Source organism: Tupaia chinensis, unplaced genomic scaffold, assembly GCF_000334495.1.
Source record: "Tupaia chinensis unplaced genomic scaffold, TupChi_1.0 Scaffold000353_2, whole genome shotgun sequence".
NCBI lineage: Eukaryota > Metazoa > Chordata > Mammalia > Scandentia > Tupaiidae > Tupaia > Tupaia belangeri.
Window position 1 is genome coordinate 274,969 of NW_006159848.1, and position 6,136 is coordinate 281,104.

Consider the following 6,136-nt stretch of genomic DNA (forward strand, 5'->3'; position numbering starts at 1 on the left):
AAATGTATGTGGCATACTGAAAAATAATGTAATTATGAATTTAAGTGCCAGCTGGTTAAGGGACTCAAACTCTACTTGGCCAACTAATCCTGGCAGCTTGAAAAATACACCGTGTACATGCCCAAAATCCCAACAAGAGGAGAACTGGAGAGAAGGGATCGCAGGGTGAACATGCCGCTTCGGAGAGTGCTCTCTCCACTTCCCTCTCTGTTACCATCTTGTGAATGCATGCTCCCTCTGAACAACAACAACAAAAAATAGTTTTAAAAGGGATGTTTTACAAGTGTGTGTGGAGGCCTTTACGGGAGACCAAGAAGGAAGGCAAAGGGTCCCATGGCTTGACCTCTGCATGTCCTGGGATTGACCACAGCAGACGTGCACCTGTAGGAGGCTGCTGCCCAGCGGAGCTGTGGCCTGCAGCAAAGGAAGCAGCCACAGGTAACCACAGGCTAGTGAAGAGGGGCAGAGACATCGGTGCAGTGGCAGTTCTCGCTTCACACTGCCCATCTCTCACTGAAATCTTCTACTGGACAGTGAGCTATAAGGCACAAGGAAAGAAAGTCTAGCTAATGCAGCGTGGAAAAGTCAAATGCACAGTCGAGTAAAGAAGGTGGAGAGTGAAGCTTGACGACCAAGCGCAACAGAGATTCTGTAAGTAGAGGAGACCAAATGAAGCACGGTAGAGCAAAGCATTAATGGGACAAAGAAATGTGGTATTTATCTGTTGAAGATATTTTATGTTTTTTTTTCTGCTGGACTAGGGAGGAATGTTCACCTGTTGAAATATTCACTTTGTAAGCTAAATAATGTGATAGAAAGTATAAAAGAAAATGAAATTAAAAAAAAGAACCTAACAGAAGTTGACTTGAGAAAATTCAAATACAACAGCAACTGGTTGCATATGACCTCGTGAGTGCCTGTGACGCAGAATCTACGGTCTCAACTAAGGCCAGTGATAAAGTCTGAGTGATCTACTGGCTATGAAATGGTTAATGCACACAGAAATGTAAAAAGATACCATGGCAAAGCTTAACATTCTCAGTGTTCAGTTGTGTTTCCAATGAAGTAAATATTTTCCACAATGAGGTGACAAAATGAAATGTAAATGTAATAGATAGCAAAATATGGTAATTTACACTGAAAAGGCGTTTAATTAGAACAGAAAGACAGTAGAAGGGTTGGAAAGATGGCTTGAACATCTCAAGAGATAAAGCCATTGGGGGAAAATAATATCCAGATTGATATGCAGAATATGTGTCATTTTATAACTAGGATTCCTGTGAGTGTGGCGTTTTTATTCCTCATTTACATAAACAAGCTGAAAATAAACTCCCAACCACAACTCTGTCTTCCACTGAGAAACTATAACCACCTAATCACTCCCCCTTTTCTTTCCAGTACAATTAGGGTCATCAGAATTGTGTCTTCCTGAGTCGGGGAGAAAAACCCAAAGTCTCGGCAGGTGCTACATAATCACACCTCAAACGCCTTTGGGTAGATAAAAAGAAAGTAGCGTTTGCTTGCATAACTGGACATATCTGAGTTGTTTTCCTACAGATATTATCCTGGGAATAGAAACAAAATTGTTCACTCACTAACAGCCTTCAGGAAGCACTATGATCCGGGGCAGCCAAGAGCCAGCAATAAAAGAGAGGCATTTGTAATTCTGGAAGAAAACACTGGAGTGGAAAATACACAAAATGGCTGTTTGGTCTCCAGACTGCCTGAATTATTATCCAGCTCCGCTGGATGTTCTAATTTCTGTGTCTCAGAAGACTGCAAGTAGAAATATATGCTGACTCTTAGATATGGAGATAACACCGTCCGATGCCACTTTTCATTAATAGTGTTGATATTAAGCACTGTATACTTTTTAGGCCGACGCTATTTGTCCCCAAGAGCATCCACTAAATTATACATTTTTGAACACAGTGACTATTTTTTATTAAAGTTTGTATTCCTAACTTGAGCCCTAGTGTATACACAATGTCATAAATGCTTTTGATTCCAAAGATCATTTTTATCGAAGTTATATTTACAGCTCAAATCAGCTGAAGAGAAGGGATTAGCAATGTCCAGTATTTTTATACCCTGGTTTGTTTTAATTTAATTTCTGAAATAAATGAAAGAAATTAAACTTTTGCTTTCTAGTAGCATGTCTTTCTATCTACCTATCTGATATTTGTTGTACTCAACTCCCCACCCTCCATCAAAAACTTAGGAGAGCTAACTTTGCAGTTTCGGTGAAGGGCAGAGACAGGAAGATGCTGCACATGTGCTACCCTCTATCCTCCACTACATACCATGGGGAATATTGAAACTTCAGCCTGGCACTTTTCTATTAGGTCTAAACTCAGGATCGTAATATTTTTCAATGAAATCTTCGAGGCAGGTGGTCCCAGTAGGTCAGTTTTGATAAGCAATATGGAATCCATTTGCTGTTCTGGGTTCAGAAGATGTGCACCATGTTGGCCAGATAGGTGGCATGGTTGCAGTGCATTGCTCAGTCAACATAAGATCCCTCTGGAAGGTCATGGGTAGGTTTCTTGGTCTCCATATACACCTGGCATGCACCCACTAACCTAGCTGGCCGGGAAAGCTGGTGTGGGACATCACAGTATAAGATCCTGTTGAGGGTACTTGTCTCTCTGTTTCTGATTTTATTTTTTAAAAGATGTACATGTAGTGGAAACACACATACATACATACAAACACACATCTATGTAGTCTTTAGTCTTACTAAGTATAAACTCTACTGTGTTCTAATGAAACTATATACTGTAACTAACTGAACTATAAATTCAAAGACTATACTCAATATAACTAAACTACTTAAACAATGGCAAAAAATACATATATATTCCACTTTAAGCCTATTGTGCTTTTAGAACTAATTGTCCTTTGCATTTTGACGCAGTTGCAGCTATTCATTTATTACATAGGCCTGTCTTGCTTTATTTATGTTTCTAGTTTCTGTTTGCTAATAACTTCTGGCATACAGACACCCACTTATCCTTGAAATAAATGTTTATAGAGTACCTAGTATAGGAAGTCTTCTTGTTAGAAAATGGAGTTGTCCAAAAGGTAACTTAGTTTTGGAAAAGGGAGACTCAGATTCCAGATTGCAATTAACCAGTTTGATTTTCTTTTTAATTGCCAGAGGACCCATGTGCTCACCAGAGAGAGAGAGACAGAGAAAGAAAAAGAAAGAGAAAGAGCCTTCCAATGGGACGTAGTCTCATTGCAGCATTGCAATCCTTTTTCCTCTATTCTTCTTTCCCATTAGGATTTGGGGCTTCTACATACACATGCCCAGCATATTGTTCAAGTCAGCCAGGCCAGTATTCAATCCACAGTTGGCCATGTAGGATCTGGTTCCTTATGCACGGTGCTTAACTACTGCACTGTAGGGCTTCCTGTCCATGTTTATATTTCATAAATAATAATAAACAGAACTTCGGTTTCTACCTTTAAATTTATTTTTACTCTCTATTTGTAGGGCTTCTTGTTCATTGAAATGAACAAATGAAATGAAAATAACCCATGTATGATCATGTTGAGTTTCAAGATAATTTATTATTCAGTAGTTTAACAGATTTGTCCTGAACTTGACTTTTTCCCAAATTATTTAAATGGATGTGATGACTTAGACTGCACAATGGCAGTGATTTCAGTGGGTCCAGTTGAAGGTGGGTCTCAAGATGTGACAAGATTAAGTAGCAGGTTATCACGGTACTCATTTTGCTATGCCAGAGGTGCAAGGTTGATCTCCAGAGGGGAAGATGAGAAAGAAAAATAAGGCTTTCAGAATCTGTGGCTAGAGAAATAAAAAGGTGAGAGACTTTATATTCTAAATACATTTTCAAATTTTTCTGCTCTTTGGTGCTCTTCATTGGTTCTCAATTGCTTTCCAGAACAATATTAAAGCAATATTCCTGACTACACTTTGCATATTTAAACATATATTTTGTTTCACTTTGTGATTTCATTTCAGTACATTGTTCAATTTGTGTCTAGTCTATTCTCTTTCAAGTTATTTTCATTTCTCAGCATGACCGAAAAATAACCTCCGATATACTCAATAAAATATTTTATTTCTCTATCTCAATACCCGTCACAATATGCGTTTGCTGACCCTTATGTACAGTTGTTCCAGCCTCATCTAACACGTAGAAATAGTTAATCTGATATTAATGTATGTTCCTAAATTTTGCTCCAAGCTGGGAGATCTCTTGAAGCCATTGTATAAACTTCGAAGGAAGGTGCAATGTCTTTCTTAATCTGTGTTCTGCTTGGTTCACTTTTTGTTCTCAACAGGCCATTATGTGTATTATGAGAATTACAATCATTAGTCATGTGGATTTTTCATATTTTATTAAGCATAGGCTCTGTACTCCAGAAATAGATCATCTAGAAAAAGATAAAGTTCATGTGCAAATAACTATGGCAGAAGGAAATACAAGATAAGAACCCCATAAGGTACAAAGCCAGCATGGTATGGCAGTTCAGAAAAGGAATAGACCTGGCTGAACAGGAAGAGCTTTATTTAATTTAATTTGACTCTCACAGAACACACGGAATTTTTTTTAAATGAATATATTTGGAAACTTTTTAGTTCCTGAGAGTTTAGAGACAATATTGTCACAGTTTGGGCTGTTATTGCCAACAAGCTCAAATGTGTATTTAAAGACAAAAGTTACATAATCCAAGGTGGAAAAATGGGCCGCATCCTAAAATAGTACAAATAATTTTTCTAAAAAGTGACATGTCAAGTACCTTAGGTTTCTCGAACAGCGGTGTCACTGACATGTGTGGAAATGGATTTACTATTCCTGGGTCCTGGGCCACCCAAAAACATCACAATGTCTTAACAAAAGTCAAAGTATGTCTTACAGCTTTGACTCCTACAGAGAACCACTGAAAGCATTTGTCTTCCTTGTGTTGTGGAATTTCAGTAGCATTTTTTAATCTCATAATACATTTTTCAGAGTAAATAAAAAAGTTTTATTACGATTTGGAATGCAAATCAGGCACTAAGTTCCAGAACTTAGAATCTCTCTAAATGCATCCTTTGGGTTCAGTTCTGTTAAATCATTTATCAAAGTCCTTACTGCACAGTGACTTGTTGGTGATTGCTCCCATGCATTTTTAGGTAGATTTCTTGATGATATTTCTCCTGCTTCTCCCCATGGATACCATGTACTTTTCCTCTCGATTCCTGGCACTTTTCTTAAAAGCGCTCTCTCTCTCTCTCTCACACACACACACACACACACACATGCACACAGACTTTTCTTCTCCTTCTTCATCTCTTTTTCTTCCTCCTCTTCCTCCTCCTCTTCCACCTCCCTCTTTTTTCAACCATTGAAAACAAATCCATCTCCTGGCTTCTCTCTATTCATCAGTTATCTTACAGCTGATGGTTTAAATGCAGGCCGTCCCTCTCTGCCTAAAAGGTAGCAGATAGAGTGAAGTGAGCTACAGTCCTCAGTGGGTTTCCTTTTATCTGAGCTTTCTTGTTCTTTCCATATAGTTTTGCACATACTCTTCACAGGAAATTCTCTTACTGTTTCTGTATTTCCTGTTTTGGAAACTAAGTGCCTAATTAACCAGACACCTATTTTCCCTTTTCTTTGGAGATGATCTTTTCCAATTTGTATCATTTTCACAAATGCACAGAATCAGGTAGAATTTTATTTAATCTCCATAGCTAGCCTTGCACATGAGACACAACTGATTTGCTATTTATGAATAGTAAACTGAGACCCAGAGAAGTTGTCTAACAAGTGAAACCAGACCTAACTTTAGAAACCAGGTCACACAACGTGGTCCAGCACTCTTCCCACTGCTCTTCACTTACCTGACACTCCAAATCACATATGTAAATATGTTATACATCCTCTCTATTCTTAGTGTTTCCAATGAGAAAAATACAATTTCTTCTATATAAGAATTATTTTTTTTGTTTATTTTTAATTTGCTATGACGTATGTGTGCCCACCAGAGAAACAGAAAGAGAGAGAGAAAGTGAGAGACCAAGCTGCCAGATCTGGGACTCAAACCACAGTTAGCCATGTGGGAGTCTAGTGCCTTAACCGCCATGCCACCCACTAGCCTTGATAAATATTATTTCTTA